This window comes from Mastomys coucha, unplaced genomic scaffold (genome assembly GCF_008632895.1).
Source record: "Mastomys coucha isolate ucsf_1 unplaced genomic scaffold, UCSF_Mcou_1 pScaffold2, whole genome shotgun sequence".
Classification (NCBI taxonomy): domain Eukaryota; kingdom Metazoa; phylum Chordata; class Mammalia; order Rodentia; family Muridae; genus Mastomys; species Mastomys coucha.
This window is the reverse complement of record NW_022196902.1, coordinates 10929487-10948960: the sequence shown is the minus strand read 5'-3', so window position 1 is coordinate 10948960 and position 19474 is coordinate 10929487. Positions and strand designations below refer to the sequence as shown.

The 19474-nt window shown below is 40.1% G+C and overlaps 1 protein-coding gene and 1 pseudogene across 1 annotated transcript in view; one reads left to right on the top strand and one right to left on the bottom strand.

Annotated features, from left to right (window-relative positions):
* The window catches only part of LOC116097898, a 13493-nt pseudogene extending 3455 nt beyond the window's left edge, over positions 1–10038 (bottom strand).
* The window catches only part of Arfgef3 (ARFGEF family member 3), a 165182-nt gene that overhangs the window by 14904 nt on the left and 130804 nt on the right, over positions 1–19474 (top strand). The window lies entirely within an intron of this gene.

The window sequence follows — 19474 nt, the reverse complement described above, 5'->3', positions numbered from 1 at the left end:
AGTAGAGGATTGCAAATTCGATCATCAATAGGAGGAGAGGACCTCGGCCCTGTGAAGGTTCTGAGCCCTGGTGTGGGGGAATGCCAGGGCCAGAAAGTGGGAGAGGACAGGGTAGCAGGCATGGGGAAGGGGGAAGCAACAGGGGTTTGTTTTTGTTGTTTTTGTTTGTTTCTTTGTTTTTTGGAGGGGAAACTGGGAGTGGAGAAATTTACATGTAAATAAAGAAAATACCTAAAATAAAAAAAATATTAAAAAAAAGTAATTGTTACTTCCTGTTATTTTTGTTGTTAGAGGTAGAATTGTGTGTGTGAGGGTTTGTTAAAAGATTACTTTCTTGCTTTTTCTAGGGTGTACTTTTTCTCCTTATTTTGGTGTTTTCCATCTATTATCCTTTGTAGGGCTGAATTTGTGGAAAGATATTATGTAAATTTGGTTTTGTCATAGAACATCTTAGTTTCTCCATTTAAGGTAATTGAGAGTTTTGCTGGGTATAGTAGCCTAGGCTGGCATTTGTGTTCTTTTAGGGTCTGTATGACATCTGCCCAGGATCTGCTAGCGTTCATAGTCTCTGGTGAGAAGTCTGGTGTAATTCTGATAGGCCTGCCTTTATATATTACTTGACATTTTTCCCTTACTGCTTTTAAAATTCCTTCTTTGTTTAGTGCATTTGGTGTTTTTATAATTGTGTGACAGGAGGAATTTCTTTTCTGGTCCAGTCTATTTGGACTTCTGTAGACTTCTTGTATGTTCATGGGCATCTCTTTCTTTAGGTTAGGAAAGTTTTCTTCTATAATTTTGTTGAAAATACTTAATGGCCCAATACATTGGGAGTCTTTACTCTCTTCTACACCTATTATCCTTAGGTTTGGTCTTCTTATTGCTTCCTGGATTTCTTATATGTTTTGGGTTAGGAGCTTTTTTGCTTTTTGCATTTTCTTTGACTGTTGTGTCAATGTTTTCTATGGTGTCTTCTGTCCCTGAGATTCTCTCTTCTATCTCTTGCATTCTGTTGGTGATGCTTGCGTCTATGACTCCTGATCTCTTTCCTAAGTTTTCTATCTCCAGGTTTGTCTCCCTTTGTGATTTCTTTATTGTTTCTATTTCCATTTTTAGATTCTGGATGGTTTTGTTCATTTCCTTCACCTGTTTGATTGTGTTTTCCTATAGTTCTTTAAGGGACTTCTTTTGTGTTTCCTCTTGAAAGGCTTCTAGCTGTTTACCTGTGCTCTCCTGTATTTCTTTGAGGGAGTTATCTATGTTCTTCTTAAAGTCCTGTATCATCATCATGAGAAGTGATTTTAGATCTGAATCTTGCTTTTCCAGTGTGATGGTGTGTCCAGGACTTGCTATCATGGGAGAACTGGGTTCTGATGATGCCAAGTAACCTTGGTTTCTGTTGCTTATTTTCTTACTCTTGCCTCTGGCCATCTGGTTATCTTTAGTGCTACCTGCCCTGGCTAAACCTGACTGGGGCCTATCCTTCCAGTGATCCTGGTTTTGTAAGAACTCCTCAGAGTCAAGCTGTCTCTGTGATCCTGTGATTCTGGGATCCTGTGATCCTGGACCCAATAGAGTGCCTGGGAGTGGAGCTTCCTCTGTGTATTATGGTACTTGCTGCAAGTCTGTGTCCAAGGCCTGTCAGACTGGAAGGAACCCATGCCACTGGGCTGGCAGAGTTCCTGCGTACCTGGGTCTTGCTGGTCCCAGTTACTAATGGTATTAGGACAGATGAGTACTGTATTTTATGTGCACAGAGAACAATGGAGTATTTTTTATGTTAAGGATGAATTTTGCCTCTTATTTTCAGTGGTTTAAAGCAGTTTCCAGGTTTCTGTAGTGTATAAAATTCATTAAATACATTTAAAAGACAATATGTTTTAAATGAAATTTTAAGTAATTCCAATATGACAACTACAGCCTTCATAATTAAAATTATACTGGAAAAATCTTAATTTTAAGATACATGGAAACAAAATCTTAATTTTGTCTTAATAACCATATAAGTAAAAAAAATCTTGACCAATATTTTGAAGATTGTTTTTCAAACGAAAGTATTATTCAATCTGAAAATGAGGCTTATGTGCTTCTGGGTACTGCTGGGTGGTTCAGATGCTACTGTGGTAGTAACTCAGCCTTCAGGGTGAGAACAGCAGATAACAATGGCCATAGAGTAGAAGTCTAGTCTACCCTGTCCACAGGCAGCTGGGCAGCCCGTGGGATGCCTCATTGGACAAGAATACCTGACTGAGAGCCTGAATTGTTATCTCCAGGATCCACATGTGGAAGGAGAGGACCAGCTTCACAAAGTTTTCCTCTGACCTTCTCTCATGCATCAAGGCACACACAGACACACAGCAGCAGCAGCAGCACAAGCAAACACCCATGCATCAGTTTAGTGCCTAATGAACCTTTGGGATGAAATGGTCTCTCCAAGTTTCTCCTTATTCATTCTGTCTCCTAGTTTTCTTTTTTAAAGTATTTTGGGGAAATCTCCAATGGAATCAGATGTCAGCTCTGGTAATGGACCTTTTAATATCTTTCTGACTAAACATATCTCAAAGAATAGTTTCAGAAATCTAATATCCAACTCAACTGACCCCAACTAGTGTAGATTTAGATCTCTTACCTTCTACTTGATCCAAGAAAGTGCTGGTTAATGTAATGCGTCTTAAGTGGTAAGGTGAGAGTGGTAGTTGTCAGGACACTGATCTATAGTATAGTCCATACCAGAGAATGCTGACTATAAACTCTTCAGTTCTTAATAGGTCTCAAAGAGAAATTCATGGCCTCCTGAAGTTTTTTGTTTTTCTTTTAACATTGAATTATAAATCAAATATTCCTAGACCAGTTGTTGGCCTCAGAAGCTTTGGTATATAAAACACAGGGCACCTCTCGCAAATACACCTTAATTCAACTTATGAGTGGCTCTAGAATAGAAATGGCATGGGATAAGGACTGGAAAATGCCTAGCCCAACCCCCAACATGAATTCCATGTGTAGTATTTCTGATTTTAAAGAAGAATAAAGGACCTTGACTCCTATCTGACTAGAATATAAAAATGTGTTTTCCTTCTTATAAGGTACTGGGCTAGCTGAGATAAGACTGTCAAGAAAACCCTCAGGCTGTTAAAAGGCAACCATTGGTAGTAGCCCTCTGGTTGGTATTATGCAGTACCCCATAGAGGAAAATGCAGCCATTTCTCCAGCATTAGCTTGGCTGCCATTTTACTTTCCTTCTTCATGATTCTTTGGAACCAACATTAGCTTAGTTACTTTCTCCTGCCAGGTTTACTTCTGAAAGGACACTATAGCCTTTCTACCTATTTGTCCTTGTGTGTCTTCCATACTACTTCTTCCTGCATCCTTCTGCTGTAGTGTGCCTATTAGGTTCCAGACCAGGCCACCAGCTCAGATAACTAAAGAGTAAATATTAGCATATGTGTAGGGCAGGTGCTTCTACAAGACTCCAGCACTATTCCAGGCAGATTCCAGGCAACTGCACTTCTGGATAGAAGTTCATTGCTATAATGTCTCATGCTTGCTACTCACTTCCTTTCTTCACTGCCACAACTGACTTCTCTCTGTAGAATCACACAAATGTAAATGTGCTTGAGCTTTATTGAGCTCAGCTCTGTTGAGGTTTTCTGGCTTTTTACCAGGAGGAGACTATACAATAGGAACTTTAAGAACTATTGGTTATTCTAAGCCTGGCTGATTTGAAGGAGAATTATTGATCTTAGTATGAAAGGGAATGTGAGGAAACATTGTTTGCTTTGCCGGGGAACAGTGGGAAGCTTTTCAATAAAATCTTGTTATGAAAAAAGTCTAGACCCCCCCCCCAAAGCAATTCATACTAAATAGGTGAGTAAAATGACATCTCGGTGTTGTGCACAAATAACTCCCATGCAAGGAGAAAGCTCCATGCTTTCAGAATGGTCTTTAACCATGCTGAGGCTGAAACCTGTCTTCTAAATCAGATCTGATTGCTTCTTCTCCTTTCCAACCCCTTTGGAAGACTGGGTATTCCTGACACTTTCTAATGTATAGGCACCTTCTTTCCTGCTTATCTGTCAATGGCAAACTAGTCCTGGTGGTTTTTACATTCTATTCCCTTCCAGAAGCAAAACTTCAATTAGCTTCAATTATAAGCTTTTGGCTCATAGCCCAACCTCAAAGCACTTTTTAAAGTGATGCAGTCGTCTCTAGTCAAAGCAATAAAGTAACAAAGAAGTGCAGATGCCACCTAAGCTAAGATGGAGGAATTAGCACCCTTAGCCCATATTTTAGGAGATCAGCAAGTTAATAGGTGGGAAGCCGTGGGTACTCATCCTTTCATCATAACCAGTGTTTGATGCTCTTGTAACACTCTGTTGTAAAGGGGTGTTTTAAAAGAAAATATAGCCTCTTGTTGAAAAAAATGTGAATTTTTATTTCTTAACCCTTCTCATGTTACTTGTTAGCTGGGCTGTGTCAGTTCTTCTATGAGCGTTTTTTGTAATTAATTGCATAGGTAATTTAGAACAACATCCTTGATTTAATTTCAAAGTGTGCTTCTGAGAAATTGTTTTTATCCATAAACATGGGTTCTAAGGTGCGTGGCACTGAGTCCATCAGTTCCATGTTGTCTGTGGCTCAGGGAGTAATTCGTCTCTCTTCTTCGCTCTTTCAGGCACAGTCTTTTGTAGACGTCTGTTACAAAGACTATAATTAAGCTTGATTTCCTGGGAAATTTTTATTAAACATTTTTATTTTTATCTTCTTATATTTTGTATTACTGCATATTAAGATATATGTGCAGTGTGTGTGTGTGTGTGTGTGTGTGTGTGTGTGTGTGTGTGCGCTTGTGCATACATCTGTATTAGTCTCGGTGTCTTAGTGGTATTATATAGCTACAAAAAGCCATAATGTCTTTTTTCAGGGTGAGTTCAATGCATTTGATGCCAATCTCACTGTGTCTATCTTAGAGTCTGAGACTGTATTAAAATGTTATTTCTTAATATGCTCAGTAAGTCATATTTTCCTGTCTAGGTATGGGGCATATTAGGACAAAAGCTCCCAATTTTCAAACTTAGTTATCATTTTGGGGACCCTTTTAGGTACTATGAATGCTGGCCTTGCTAGCCCCATGCAGTAGTCCAAACTGCAAGGTTCAGTGGTCCATAGAGCTGTAGTGGGGAAGGAGGCTCATGAGCTAACCCAGAGCAGAGTTAGGACAGCTAGACTCCAAAAGTCCCCTTGCTAAAGAATGCAAGGTAATGCCTCTTCCAGGGCATACATGTTTGTCTACCCTCTCCTTACCATCCCCCTTTCCTCTCTTTATGGAAGAACTAAGATAGAGAGAACTTATTTTCATATGGAAAATTATTTGATGATGAAGCACCATCCCTGAATTTTTTCCTTGGGAAATGTCCTATTTTGCCATCACTAATGAGCACAATATAATGTTCAGATGTGTAAATATGCACTTTTCTACCATGCATCAAGACAGATTTTGGTGCAATTTTTAAAGAGCCAGAGCTTTGAAAGAGTGTTCTGTATTCATACCAAGAGGCAAGTCATGAATTATTAGAGTGATCAAGATTAGTATATGTGTATGGCTTTGCCAGGAAATGACCAAAATAGCCTGTTCCTCTTCAGAAAGCAGAAGAATTCCCAAGATGGAAGAGACTCTGGTTTGGAATTGATGTGAATACCTACTTGGAAAGCCTGAAAACTTATATAATTAAATAAATAACCCTGACTTCTCCGGGCTTCTGCTGCCTTGACCCTGGGAAGGAGCTACAGTGGCAATTCAAAGGGATCCACCAGTAGGGTTAAGATGAGTGGAGCTGTAGACTTAGTGAAGGGAGACTTAGAGTAGGCTCATAAATGAATCTAGAATACATTATATTCTGAGCTAAAGCAAACTTAGTTTTTCAATCAAATGAAATCCAGAGGAAATCATTATGTTTAAAAGATTTCTTTTTCCCTCTGAAACTATAACTTCTCAGTTGCTTGGTCTCTGTTGTGAACTCATTTTTTTTTTCTGTATTTATCATCTGGGAGAAAACTCTTCAAACACAAAAGGGTTTTTGTATGCAGAGCTCAGAGGCAGCTCTGGGAAATAAGCCAGGAAGCCGCGAGCAATGTACGCTGTTGTCACAGAGGTGTAGCCAGAATAGAAAGGGCAGAAGGTGGGGTCTGAGTATAGGGGCTCCTGTCACCAACCACTAAAAAAGCTGCCAGATTTACCACCAGATTTTTAGTTAAACCCTAAAAGAAACCTAGCTGTGGAAAGTAACATGGTATTTGTTTGAAATATAATGGGAAGCCTTGGTGAGTTTCAAATAGTGAAATATATAGATGTAACTTGAAGTCAATGGAATATTTGGCTTCCTTCAATGATGGGCTGTAATCTGTAACCCGTACAAAACTTTTTCTTGGCAAATTACTTTTGGCCAGTGTTTTATCATAACAATGAAAAGCAAATGAAAGTTTCTCCATGTCACAATAAAAAATATATATGTGTGCTCTGGAAACCCGCAGCTGCAAGTCGGACACTCTGTGCTTATTCATCCAGGTTGTCCAAGGAGCTAAAAAGTTGGATACCCCTGGATGAATGTAGCAGCCAAACCTTGATGGTTTGCTTCCAGTTACTTTTTTAAAATTTATTTTAAGGATAAGGAAATTGTTCTAGAGTAAATTTTTAGTACTTCTGCTCAAACAGGAGAGCACTGAGCCATCTCTGGCATAGAAGAGGTATGAGTCTTAGATGTAGCATATAGATATTCTCTCCTTCACCTCAGGCATGTGCATGAATGCACACATACATGCATACATATGAGACAGACTTGTCCCACCTACATGAATAACCTATTGACTTGTGTTCTCTCCCACTTAAATCTAATATTCACCTTCTTATGGTCACAGCCTCTAACAAAATAGGACCCATAATACTGAAAGCTGCCAGTTACAATGTGTTACTCTTTAGTGGGAATTGTTCCAGTAACATCACCTGTTGTATTGTTCAACTTCACAATGGGTACAATGATTACTCATATCTGTGTTTTAATGAGAACTCTGAAGACTGGGTAGGAAAAATCATCAGCTTGAGATATTGCAACTAAAACACAGTGTAATTTCAAATACAACTGTGACTGTTGTTGCATTTTGTATCTTCAACATGTATTTGTTTATTTCCTGTCATTTATATATGTTGTAATAGGAGTCACTGTTTCTACCTATCTCTTCATCTTTCATCCTTGGAAAATCTACTGGAACATGTATATGTGTAGCCACGAAAATGTTCACTTTTCTTTATAAATGGGGCTAGTTGAAGTATTTAAGTTACAAATCCATTCCACTATATAACAGAGAGCCTAGCTAACAGTGGCTCAAATGGAATGGTGCTTACTTTCCTCATGGGACTGGCAGACTACAGGTAATCACTTAGCACTGGTAGTAACCTGATCCTTTGCCTTATCATTGCATTTCCTTCTTTATACCACAGACAGCTATCGATGTTCCAGATAGTGTGTGTGTGGTGTGTGTGTGTGTGTGTATGACAGAAAGTAGATAGAAAGACAAAAGGCAGAATGACAATCCCAGATGAACAGGCCTAGTTCTTTCAAGAAGGAAGAAGTATTTCCAAACATACAGAGAAATCTGGAAATGTAGGACTGTTGGGAAGCCATAGGCCAGTTATTTGTTAAACTGTTTGAATCCACTCACTATGTGTGAGTCACTGAGTCACGATGGCCTGCTAGTCACATTTCGGAAAGCAGAGGGAGTTATCCTCATTGTACAAGTAAAGTGACTTGAACTATGAACTAAGAGTTATAGGGAATACAAGGGTGTGAGCTAGGACCAGTGGCTGAATGATGTCTCACTCATTACTATGGATTCCCATTCCCTGCATGGACAACCAGTTTACTTTTAAAGTTCTTTTATATCTCAATGCTTACTATAGAAATTCATTAAAGAGCCAGGTCATATGCCAGGGTTGTATCCTGTGTTTTTTTGGCCAGGACTAAATCATGGATCTCCTAGAATTGCACTGAAGTCCTTTTTTAACAGACCCCACTACTTTCCATAGTGCTCTGGCTCTCCTTAGACCTTCCACCTTAAACACAACCAGGAGACTCCTTGCTTGAAACTCCTGGCCTCTGAGTAGATGGCCAAGCTGCCTAGCAACCCAGCAGAAGAAATCTCTGGTTTTCCAGAGAAAACCTGGTAATTTTAGCCTAATCATGACATTAGGGCCATCTATGTCCCTAGGGAGGTAAACACTACCCAGTGGTTATGAGGATTTGCAATGAGTGAATGCCCCATGCACTTGAACATGATTATTTTCCAAGGTCATTTTAACTGTTTTATGTTCATCACCATCAGGGTGAACAATGAGACTTGCATGTGTATACACATGTACTCATACATACTTGTACAATTACACACAAACACCGAATATTGGCTATATTTGCTTTTCTCAAACAAATGCCTAATGGAGACAAAGTCCTGTAGTCATATGATGTTGGTTATCATTGTTAAGTGTGGCAAAGCAATGTATTGCTGGTAATACGGTGCCTTCTTAATGCAATGTTGTTAATTTTCTTTAACAATATTTTAAAGGCCATTAAAATTCTATCAAGTTAATATACCAATGGAGGGGGAACGTCATTTAAATATTGGCTTTATCACAGTTAAGGTCTTAATAATTGGTTAAAAGCCAGAATAAAATACTAGATAGTCCCTCCTGTTTTGAGGCAAAGGTTCAGTTTTGTGAATTTCTGTTGTGTAACTGTGACCATAGTAAACAGGAGAACAACTTAATGAGGAATTAAGCATTAGGCTCATAGCTGCTCAGGTTTTAGTCCATAGTTGCCCTATGTGCTTATGCAGAACAGTAAAGTAGAGAAAGCATGTGGCAGATGACTTTCTCCCTACAACTCCTTGTTGACTGTGGAAAGCAAGGCCCACTCCCAATGACTACTTCCTTCAATTAGGCCCCATCCCTAAAGTTTCTAGAACCTCCAGAACATTACCATTCACTAGAGGACCAAGTTTCTAATACATAAAACTCTGGGGAAACACTTCACACCCAATTCATAATACAGCTTTTCAGCGTAGCATGACACTGTGGTATTAATAAGGTCATTTACTTGCTTGGCAGCAGATTTCACAAGGACGTTCATTGCTTCTTGATTATAAGCCAGAGAGGGTGAGTGTGTTTCCTCAATAGTCATTTGACTGTTTTCCTGTATAACAAGTCTCTGTATCCTATGCATATCCTGGAGCTGAGGAGGCAGTAGCCCTTTCAGGAGGGTCCCTAGAAATGCAATGAAAATACGCAGAGACATTCTGGAGAGCAGCACTTGTGACGACGGATGAGTGAATACACTTGAGAGGACAGTTGTAAAGTACTAAGCCTATGTTTGATGAGTGGTTGCTAGCCTTGAATGGCTACAACTTGAGGTAGTATTCTTGGCCTTTCCACATGTTCAAACTATCCTGATACTTAGCTTTTATATCTGAGGCTAAATTTAGTGGCTCCATGCTGAAACTTTCATAGTTGTAGATAAAAGTCAATGAAAGAGTGACAGATATAGACTGTTGTATTTTTCTGGCCTCATGTGCCTGCTCATCTTACATGGGAGTGTTCTACTATATCTAGATTGCTCCTACCTTTGAAGTAGAGATTAGTGCATTGGCTATCATAGTAGGCTGCTCTGGGCATAGGATAGAATAATTTAACAGAGTGTGTGTGTGTGTGTGTGTGTGTGTGTGTGTGTGTGTGTGTGTGTGTGTATTAGTTATATTGGTTAACTCCTAGGAGCACTTGTGTTTGTATTGTAGATGCCTTTGTTTCCCAGGTTAGCATGTATTCCCTTGAGAGTATGTTGCTATGTGAAGGGTGAAGACCCTTTTGCTATATGGTCCTTACATCTGATCTGGACTCTTCCACTTACTAGCTTTGCCCATGGATACGTGATCCATGTCTTTATCTATGGCATTGACCTGATAGTGTTCATTGTCCAAGCTCTGGTGAGGATTGGATGACATGATACTAAGAGACTGCCTCTGATGCATAGCTGTGTTTCTTTTCTCCTTTCCATACCTCTTCCACAAAAGCAAGGACCCAAGTATTACTATTTTCCCAACTTTTGACAGTACGCTCATGCTTCTGTCAGAGCCCAATGTTTTACGGTGCATAGTTAGGTTGCTAGGTTATGTTATTAGCTTGCCTTGAGCCTGTTGGCTCATTGATAACAAATAATTGCCTATCAATCTGCCTAGTTCTGTAAGTAATATAATTAAAAGGTAGGTATGTCAGTTCTATTGTCTGTACCAAGTGGGCACTCAATGACTAGAGTACTGACACTAAGTGGGCATGGGTTAGAAGGACAGCTTTCTGGTTTCTTCCTGATTATCACAGATTCTTTTTGACTTCCTTATTGATAACCCTGGGTTTTTTTTTTTCACTCACTCTCTGGAGAAATTTTCTCCAAACCCCATCCTTTTCTTTTATTCTATATCTTGTCCTTTCCCTTAGACATGTCATCTAAAACTGCAGTGCCACTTCTAGACAGATAATTCTAAGGTTTTCCTGAGTTCACTATAAACTGTTAGATTCCTCCCTCCAAAATCCTTGAACTCAGTTTGCAGTTATGTCTGTCCTATATTTCCATTGTGCTCCTCCAAACTGTGCTACAGGAGATCCACTCTGCCCCATTATGCCATCTGCAGGTCCTATTTCCTACCTCCATTTCTTTAGGCAACCATTGAATGTAACATACATTCAATGTGGACCCATATAGCAGAGAAGATGCTTTTACATGATAGCCATTTGCAGGGTTTGTTCATTGTGTTAGTCATTATTACTCTAATATCCGAGTGTCATGGGGCCAGCCCTGAGGTTACATGACAGTGATTTTATTCTTACTTTCTTCTGATCCAACAAAATGTCCCCCCAAACATTCGTTTTGTATTCTCAATACCTGAGGACTCAGAATTCCCTGCTCAGACTATGTATGCTTCCTCCAGAAATCACATTTGAGCGTCTGACTTGGTATTTTTCAGAGGGAATTTAGTGCGATAGGTGTGTGTGTTCCTGGGTGCAAGAGCTGTACATGAGAAGCTGTTTTGGGGGTTTGAGTACTGAAGTGTTTTTATCTGTATCCATAAGACCTCATGAGGAACAGGGTAGATCATGTAGTAGGAAGATAAAAGGCTGAACTAGGGAATGTAAGAAGTTTTGTGAACATTAGGATGGCCTTGGGCAGTCAGTTAAGAGTCTGACTACTATGCTGTTTTACTGTTACAACACTTCTTAGGCAAGTAATATTAGTTACATTACCAAAGGCTGGCATTGACACTACAGGGTAAATGGAGGAGAGCCAAGTGTGGAGTCAGTGATGGGGGGGACTAACTGGTACTAATAACAGCCAATGGTGGATGAGGGTCCTGCCAGTGGAGTGAGGGTCCTGCCAGTGGGGGATGGTGGTGCTGCCAATAGGAGATGATGGTCCTGCCAGTTGGGGATGATGGTGCTGCCAGTGGGGGATGATGGTGCTGCCAATGGGGGGTGAGGGTCCTGCCAGTGGGGGATGAGGGTGCTGCCAGTGGGGGATGAGGGTGCTGCCAATGGAGGATGAGGGTGCTGCCAATGGCAACCTGTGACTAGACAAAAGAAATGGGGTAAATCATACACATACACATACACTGACTGGATACAGCAAGACAAGCTCCAATAACTTCACACATATATGTACACTTACACATAGCAAAGTTCCAACCATTTTACATACATACATACATACAACATACATACATACATTTGGTGGATGAAGCAAGCTTCACAAACATTGTCCAACAAACTTAACTTTATTTTTTCTCTTAGCCTTTTTACACCTTAAAACAAAGTTCCTTATGCAAGAAAAATATTACATCATAGACACAAATTACATATTCTCTAAAAGCAATCACCACAAAAACATGTTCTTCAAAACAGATTAAAATCATTACACAAGAGGAAATTATACCAGGATTATTGATTATGTATTTTTCTTTTGAAATTCATACTTAGCTAAACCTCTCCCATCTATCTTTCTCTCCACAAGTTCACTATAACCCCAAACCTATTGTTCTTCTACCATTGATTAACACAGTTTAAGCAAGCCAGTCTATGTAGCAAGTTTATTCTATGCTTAGCTGATAACAATTTGTATTTACCAAGAAACAGATCATCAGCTATCTTATGTCTTATTTTTGAAGTCTTGCTCAGCTAAACTGGTTGATCATCTATTCACTGTTCTTATATTCACAATATAATTATTTACTTTTTGTTCACAACTTTTCATGGCGCCCACTGAAACCTTTGGCCACATCCCTGGATCACAAGGTCCAGGAACTGAGACCCAACCTAGAACTACTACTTTTTTTGATCATTTACTTGTCCCAAGCATATTTTTCTCTTCCATGTATAATTTACATGCTTGAAACAAATGAAAGCCACTCTACTTTCTAATTTATGCAGCCCTCACTACAAGGGATTGGCCCCATTTTATTCTTAATTCTAATTTAAACCATCTCCTTAAACTTTTTATCAATTGCCCTAACTTTCTAAAACTATTTAAATCAAATCAGGAATTCTATAATTAATTCATCTAAACAGTATTAATTTATGAAAGTTCATCTTCATATTGATCTACAGGAAAATTGCCTAGTTAAGTGGGTTGTCCCTCAAGAAGCTCATTTGCCCATTGTAGCTCCTCCTGCATGGTGTCCACCATTACATATTTTTTATTTTGTGTATGCTAAGCATTTACATGGATATGTATGTGTACTGGGATGGGTACGTGTGTGTGTGTGTGTGTTAGAAAGAAACAGGAAGAGAGAAAATGTGTGAGAGTGCATATATGGAGGCCACAGGTCAACATAGCGATGTCTTCCTTGCTGACTCTTCATCTAATTGTTTGAGAGCAGATATCTCATGGAACCTAAAGTGTGGCAACTTGGCTAGGCTAACTGGCCAGCTAGTGATCGAGGATCATCCTGTCTGTGCCTTCTTGTACTAAGCACTGGAGTTACAGATCTATGCCAAGCCCACTTTTACATGAATTTGGAGACCTGAATCAAGATCCTCGAGCTTGCACAGTGCTTTACGAACTCATCTCTCTAGCCCTTAGTTTCATAGTTTAGATGAAGAAAATAAGGACTTGGATAGATGAGAGCTTGAATGTGACCCTGACTGCTTTTATTCTGATTTTTCCCCTATCATATTCTGCTTGTGTCTGTAAACAAAGCTCCATTTTGTAGACGATGTCTGAAATCATATTATCCCCTTGATTAAAGATCTCCCATTAGCTCCTCATTTTCAACTGGCCCATAGCCAGTCTCCCTGGCATGGCATGTGAGACCCTATAAGCCCTGGCTCACATTCACCTTGTCAAAGTCTTGTTCTCACCAACCTTCCCATCTGGTCTCAGTAGGACATTGACTTATTCATGAACCTACTCTGGTACCTTTGTCTTTCTTCTTTTCTTTTCATGGCTGCCCAAGGCTCATTCTGTCCCTCCCATTTCAAGGCCAAATAAATGTCACCATATCTTTAAAGATGCTTTCATTTTTTTTTTCAGGATCTGTTCCAATTTAGTGACTATGAACTAGAGGTTTGCCTTGACCATGTGTTTGCAGTAGTCTGTCACCTCCCTAGTCTGGGCGTTTTATGCTATATACCTAATATTCCATGTACTGCCTGGGTATATAATAGACTAAATCAGTGTTCATTAAAGAAGTTGTCTATGTTACTAAAAAACTTATTTCTTGTATATAGATTATTAGTTGTTTAGGAATACCAATTTTAATGGAATTATGATGATCTAGTAATAGACTGGTTTTATGAGACACTTTGATATTATAACTGGAACTGAAGTGTGGGTTAAAAATGGGGTCCAATGTCTGACCAAGGGCTTGGACCTCTGGGCAAGGTGGGATGTGGGAAGTTTGACTATGTACCCCACACCACCCCAGGGAGGGTGTCAGGCCTCAGGGCCCCCACTCCAGGGTTGGGGAAGGTGTAGTCTGAGGTCCCTGCTGACCTGTTGAAATTGATTCAGGGTCCCTGGGCTACACAGAGGACAAGGACAACATGCCACAGAATGGAGTGTGGGCCCACTGGCTCTGGCCTGGGCTGAAGGGAAAAGGGCAGGAAGGAGAGAGCTCTGGCTGGGTACCACAGGGAGGAGAGGCCTCTGGCTTGCTTGGGTGGGTTGGCTTCCGCTGGAGATTAGGGGAAGACCTGCTCCATTGCTCCAGTATGGTTGGTCGTGATGAGAAGAGACAGTCCATGGTTTTTAGGTGTTTATTGTAGAAAGGCAGAGAGAGGGAGACAGTAGGGAAGTAGAGGCTGGCCATGATCACATGGAGGGGAGGGGAGGGAGTGGAGAGAGAGGGAGAACAAGGGAGTGAGAGGCAAGAGCCAGAGAGTAAGGGAGTAAGAGAAGGAGGAGGGGGCAAATAGCTCCTTTTATAGTGGGCTAGGCCTACCTGGCTGTTGCCAGGTAACTGTGGGGAGGAGCATACCTGGCTGTTGCCAGGTAACTGTGGGGGTGGAGTAAAGACAGAATATCAGAGACTTGGGGTGTCTGTCGCCCTACATGACTGATGGCCACACACCTCTGTACAGGGTGGGGGTCGGTGGCTGTGGGAGGCTATAGCTGCGACAGGAGCCAAGGGCCCAGGAAGCATAGCTGAACACCTGCCATCCCTTGCAGGCAAAAGTCACCTACCAGGTCACTGGGGTTCAAAGCCTGTGCTGCCTATGCACAGCTCATTGCCCCACACTGAAGTTTTTTAAGCATTTACTGTTATTGTTGTACGTCTGTCTATGTGTATACATGTTTATGCTATGTGTGTGTATATGTGTGTGTGTGTAAGTATCATATGTATGGATATGCCAGATGTTTATATTATGCATCTAAATCAATCACTTTTCCACCTTATCATTTGAAAGTGCAGCCCTCACTGAACCTGGAACACACCAATTGTCTAGCCTGCCTGGTCAGCAAGCACACATCAATGTACCTGACTTTTTACATGGTGGGGGGATTTTGACTCTATCAGATGTTTTCACAAGTACCTTACCAACTGAGCCATTTTCCCAGTCACCTGTATCTGCCTCCCTTAAATAGAACTAGGGTGGAATCCAGTGTCTTTCACAACCTAGGCAGATGTCTAGCACTGAACTCCATCCTTACCCTCAGTTCACTTTGAGACAAAGCCTTTCCCAAGTTTCCCAGGCTGATCTTGAACTCACTTTGTAGACCTGGTAGACCTTGAAGTTGCACTTTGCCTGACTCTAGCTACCCAGTAGCCAGCATTCCAGGGCTGTACCACTGGGCAAACTTCCTGACCTGTTTTATAAACTTTCCTGAAGAGGCCTTCGGCATATTAAGCTTGAGCACTACCAACAAGTACTAGAAATTTCTACTTGATAGAAGTCTTGCTTCACATTCTACTGTCAGCACATTTACTTGGTAAAAGTTCTGTTAATCGTGTATGTGTATTATTGTGGGTTTTGACAGGCTGCTGTGTCATTAACAGGGTCTAAAATCAGAGTTTCTCCAAGGTGATTTGATTTGTTTTGTTCTGCTTTTGAGCAGAACAGGCATGTCCTTGTTCATGTAGACTTCTCTGAAAGATTTATGCCATAGAGATGCTATTTTCAAAAGTAGCTGCACATTCAAACAATCAAGAAAAAGATGCTAATACTGACCATCATCTCTTCTTGCCTAAGATGTTCTGATTCAGGCTAGAAGTCTTCTTTCCTGTGCACTGCTTCAGCTTGCTCCTTCATGGCAGAGGGATGATGAGCTCCTGCTGAAATTCTGGCACAGCCCTGACTCTTTATTGCCAGCTGGAGTGTTACATCATGAAAAAAGTCATTAACTAACAAAATGCATGTGCTACCATAAACTAGGGAGGCCAGAACAATTTCTGTAGGCATGTTTCATGCTGTCAGCATTTTCATGTGAAGCCTGCATGCTTGTTTGTAGGGATATGTATTATAGAAGGGAAAACAATTACACTTAGTACACTTACTTTACGTTAGAAATAGAACTAACAGTTGAATATTGGGCTCAGAAGCAATCCTACTTGGAGTCAAGAAGGCATTCAGGAAAAACAAAATTCAGTAAGTCTTTGAAAAATGATGAGGAGATTTTGTTTTAAGAGGAGAGAGGAAGTTGGTCCAAGGCTACAGCACAGCTTTTGATGGAGTGAGAAGACAAGGAGAGATGAAGTAGGCACAGTACACAGGAGGACTTAGGCTACGGCCATGCCAGAAATGGGTATCATGTTCAGGGGCCCAGGAAAAAACAAGGAAGGGAAGATGGTGAGCGTGTTTGCAGTGCAGGGAAGGGCTAATGAATGCCACTGCTCTCTATTCTAAAGCACTAAGCAGCCTACCAGATCCATGAGCTCTGTTATCTCTGGATTCAGCCAAGCTAGGATTGAAGTTTTGATATTTTTTTTTAACCGCAACTATGATGAAACCTGTACAGACATTTTTCCCCTGCTAGTATTCCCCAAACACATTTTAGCCATCATTAACACTGTAGTTACAATGTATTATATATTATAATGTGTAGATGATTTAACTACATGGGTAGTATACATAGGTCATATATAGATAGTGTGCCATTTTATCCAAGAGATTTAAACATCTTGGAACATTTCTTTATATTTTTCAAAAGATGACCATATTTCATTCTTGGAATCTTTAAAATGTAGAAACAGAGGTCCATGGTGGTCCATGCCTGTCATCTCTACTATTGGGATCCTGAGATAGGAAGATAAAAATTATAGTGTAAATGTAATTTTTGAGGGTTCTCTACACCCCCCTATTCCCAAATAATTGACTTATATTTATTAATACACTGTAAGTACCAATCTGGCCAGGTTCTAAGCTATTCCAACCTGACTTTGTTGGTCTGGACTATTTCCCAGACACATGTTCTATTATTTGCCATCTGAGTCTTGCCCTGTCTCACTCTGATCCATGTGTGTCCTCATGGCTGCTTTCTCAGCACAACCTCATGGTCCTTCATCTCTTCCTCTCTCTTCCGTGTGTGTGTGTGTGTGTGTGTGTGTGTGTGTGTGTGTATGTGTGTAGAAGTGAGAAGGCCTGGTGGCAAATGCCATTACCTGGAAAGCTATCAAGCTATCTGGCTTGTTCCTGGAAATTTCTTCATGGAGGATCTTTCACCTGCTTGCTCTGTTCTGTGTGAGCTGTTTAATCTAGCACTCATTGGCAGAAAAAAAAAAAAAAAAACCAGCAACAACAAACAAAAACCTAAGCATGAAGGCTGCAGATTGGCCAGGAACAAGTCCTACCTCATGTCCAGTTGCAAATCCTCTTTTATCTTGATTCTTTCAGCATCAACTGGAAACAAAATTTTTCCTTGTTTGTTGAGTTGTCATGGGAGTTCTTAAATGGCATACTAAGCCATTTAATGTACCTGTCACATGAAAGAGTTTAATAACTGTGGCAACCTTCATCCCCACCCCCTTGTCTCAAATACCCTTTGATTGAAAGTGGCAAATGCCTGGCCCAAAGAAAAAGACCTGTATATGGACAGTGCTTGCTGTGTTCCCAGAGGTGAGATAGCCACTGGCTCTGGCCTTCTTGACGCATTTGCTTATTTATACAGGCACCCTTTAAATGGCATTGTTAACACTTCTCAACTATTTACCTTCAGCAGTGTTTGGAAGGCATGCCCACTCTTATTCCTAAATAGGAATAATACCTACTCTCCTTTTGTTCTATGCTCAGTGCCAAATCAGAACCTGTTACATTAATGCTCAATATTTGTCAAAAATAGATTATAGAACAGTCATTCTTAGAAATAATATAGGCATTATATCAACTACTCAGGTGAGTGCCACACCTGCCTGCTACTGTGCTCCTCAAAATGCTGGTCAGGGAATCATGCTCTGAAACTATAAACCCCTCATAAACCTTAGTCAGAACAGCAGCCATATAGAACATGTATAACATTTGTAAATTCCAGAAAGAAATGGAAGAAAGAGGCCATTCTTCATACCCTGTGTATGTGGAAGTAAGTTTTCTTATACCTTTCTGTGCTGAGCAAAGCTAAGTAATGTTATAGGGAACATTTTACAAGGAGCCAGGTCTGGTGACAACAGGAAACATTCTCTTCCAAGTATGAAAGAATCTGCTATAGTTACTAAATAAGGTTTAATACAGAGAGTATTTATGAAAAGAAAAAAAAATCTCCGTGTGGAAATGCCCATCATCAGCCTGTACTAAGTAAGTTCTTTCTTAAGCAGAAGCTGAATCCATTTCCAGTGCTAGATATTCTTATACTCTTGGATCTTTTTATGTACTTATAAGGATTTTATAAGAAAATTATGGATAATGTAACCTTAAATATTGAGGTAAAATATGAGAGTAACCATGTTATTTAGGATTTCTGTGCTAGATTGAATCATCTGAAGTTGCCAATATTCAACCTTTTCTGACTTAGGAGAAATGGTAATTTCATATGCTCAACTTAGTAACTGCTTGCTAAATAATCATGCAACCTGTGTCCCTAAGGCCTAATAGCTTCTGACAGGTGAATCTAATCTTCATTTTAAATATAAAGGAAAAGGATTGACATTGACAAAAACAATTTCAATAAAATATAAATGAGAATAGAAATAAGATGGAAATGTTTTAACTGTACTCCAGAGAATGTAAGTTAAGGAGCCAGTTTAGTTCCAATTGGCTCTGTGGAACTGATGCAGGCAAAAGCTTCACCAGTGGAAATTCATCAGTGTTGGCAAATACTGCTTAAAGCATCTGTATTTCTAAGCATGAGTCTCATAACAGGACGCTGAAAAACCTCTACTCAAATTAGGCAAGATCATGGCTCCTGGGAATGGTGGTCGCTGTGTCTTAAGTTCAGTAGGAACACCCAAGGATTGGGTTGATTTTCACTTACAAACAGCTTGTAACTTCTCAGAATGTCATAAGGTAGAACACATTATTTCATGAATTCAAAGATAAAGACACATGATCTGGACTATACTTGTCTCCATTTCCAGCATGGTGGTCATTTGCATTATTGTTTGGGATTTTCAGACTTGAGTGTATTCTATTATGATCAAATCTAGCCCTACTCCTTTTTCTTTTAACTTCTTCCCCATTTCCACTTTTCTCTCCCAGCCTTCCTATCTTCTATTGCTTGATGATCCCTGAGCCCCATTCACAACTGAGCCGTCTCTTATTCTTTGTACATGGTTCAGTCAGGAGTCTTTGCATTGATCACCATCTATTAAGAAAAGAAGCATCTCTCGTGAAAGCTGAGAGAAGCACTAGAACTTAGGCGGCAGCTTAATGTTGTGTTTGGTTAGCTTAAGAAAAATTGGTTACACCGAGGTATTTTATATTATTTGTAACTATTGTGAAGGGTGTTGTTTCCCTAATTTCTTT